This window comes from Hipposideros armiger, unplaced genomic scaffold (assembly GCF_001890085.2).
Source record: "Hipposideros armiger isolate ML-2016 unplaced genomic scaffold, ASM189008v1 scaffold_390, whole genome shotgun sequence".
NCBI lineage: Eukaryota > Metazoa > Chordata > Mammalia > Chiroptera > Hipposideridae > Hipposideros > Hipposideros armiger.
Genome location: NW_017731740.1, coordinates 335,979 through 338,273, shown reverse-complemented (window position 1 = coordinate 338,273; position 2,295 = coordinate 335,979). Strand labels below are relative to the sequence as shown.

General features: G+C 35.8%; 1 protein-coding gene across 1 annotated transcript in view; it reads right to left on the bottom strand.

The window, feature by feature from the left end:
- Window positions 1-2,295, bottom strand: part of CDNF (cerebral dopamine neurotrophic factor) — a 20,046-nt gene that overhangs the window by 12,391 nt on the left and 5,360 nt on the right. The window lies entirely within an intron of this gene.

The window sequence follows — 2,295 nt, the reverse complement described above, 5'->3', positions numbered from 1 at the left end:
ACTTAGTTGCAGCTAATTTTTTTTAAGAAGAATGGGAGTAAATATAGCAAAATATTAACATTTAATGTAGATGCTATGTATATAGATTATATAAATATTTTTCTGTATGTTTGGAATATTTCCCCATTTATTTCAAAAGCTCACCATATCATTGCGACAAAATCCCCAACATGCTCAATAAAATATTTGGCAATATTAATGAAATTGAATTAAAATTTTCAAGTGAAATCATACTTCAATTAAGCAAGTATTAGCCAGAACCTAAAAGGAGAAAGTGATATTTGAAAAATATAATAATGCCACCTGCAGGAAAAGAGTCACAACTTTTTTGAAAAGATAATGATAAAATGTTTAAAATCAGGTTTATGGAATTATAAACTATCAGTAGGCTATGAACATTATCTTCAACAGTTCCATCCACATCTCCTAGAACAAAGTCAGTCCCCCATTATCTGCTCCATCTTGATTTTGGAGAAAGAAAAAAAGGACACCAGATTAGCAGGTGATACCAGGAGTAGGGGAGAACTGCTACCTAAGTATATAATACATGTTACAATGAGTTAAAACTTTAAAAATAACCAGAACTTTTTTTTTTTTTTTAGCTGAGCCATCCTGCCACCTGTTGGCATCTCAGCAGCAGCTCAGCTGGGCCGGGAATCAAACCGCTGTTGCTCAGAGCTCACACTCTTGAGCAAGCTCTTACCCAACTGAGCCACTTGGCCGGCCCTCAAAACTTTTTGAATAATTTATATTCTGCCTCATTGTTCCAATTTTATTTTTAATGTTGCTTTAAATAAATTAGTTCCCAACACCACACTCAGAAAGCAGCGCTTGGACTCTGACATCAGCCTCTCCAGGCCCAAACTCTGGCTTTATTACCTACTAGCTATGTGACTCTGGGCCTTTCATTGCTGTATCAGCTGTTAGCCTAATTGCCATTCCTTTGAAGATCGTCGGTCTTTTTTCTCTGGCTGTGTTTAAGATTTTTCTCTTTTTTTTTCCCTTTGTGTTTTCTAATTTCCTTATGTTGTGATTAGATATTAATCAGATATTTTTATTTATACTGTTTGGAGTATATTGGACTTCCCAATCTGTGGATTGATGACTTTCGTTGCTTTGAAAAAATGAGCTATCACCTCTTTTGTTATACCCTCTCTCCTCTCCTTCAGGAAGTCAAATGGTCTATGTTGGAATTTTTCTTTATCCTTATGACACCATTATTTTTCTTTCACATTTTTATCTCAGTCTCTCAGAGAGTCCTTCTTGATAATTTCCTCAGTCTTCTAACTCACTAATTCTTTTCTCAGCGCTGTTAATTCACTATTGTTCCCATTAATTTCTATTTATAGAAGTTTATTTGGTTTGTTTCCAAATATGGTTGGACTTTTATTAATAGCTTCTTGCCCTTCATTTATATCTTTAATCTTTCCTTTATTTTTTTAAACATGATACATTTTTTATATTTTGTGCCTGATAATTACAATACCTCAAGTCTTCTCAGGTGCACTTCTTCTGTCTCTTGTCTTACCTGGCTGTCACTTATGGTGCCCTACTTCCCATGGGTCTGTCACTCTTTTCAATGTGAGCTTTGTTTCTTAGAACCTCAACTGTGGGAATTCTTTGAGAACTGGGTAGAAGGTGGATTCCTGTAGGCGAGACTGGCATTTGCTGATGCCCACTTGAAATCTCTTTAAACTAAATTCTCAGTGTGAGATGCTTGGAACCACCCATGTAATGTGAGTTTGGGCTTCAGCCCATATGTGGGTTAGCTAGTGATTATGAATTATCTGGAGACATTTTTGTTTTCCCTTTTAATCAGTAAAATGTTCGAGTAATGCAAATCCTTTTAGTCTATAAAGACGGTGGTAGAGCAGTACTTATTTCCAGTTCACCTTTATAATGAAGGTCTAGCACTTTGGAGTTCCACATGAATGGTGGGCTGTGGGAAAGGGGTCTAGTATTCCACTCCTAACTTGGGGGAGTCCTGGGCTTTGTCTTAAATATTCTCTTCCTTTTACCAAAGCCATGAAAACTTAAGTTCAGATTCCTGGATAGCAAATGTCCTCAAGGTGAAAGCGAGCTGCAGGGCTCCTTTAACCTCTTTTGGTTCCCACCTTCATTTTGATTTTAGCCTCTGGGTATGTCTTATTGACTTACATTTTTAATAATTTTTACCTTTTATTTAATCCAGTATTTTGTGTATTCAGCTGGATGGCCAGTCATGTCTTCTTTTAGAGCTTGAAGTTCTATTTATTTCTAATGCTATTAATAGGAACATAATAAATATAATATCCA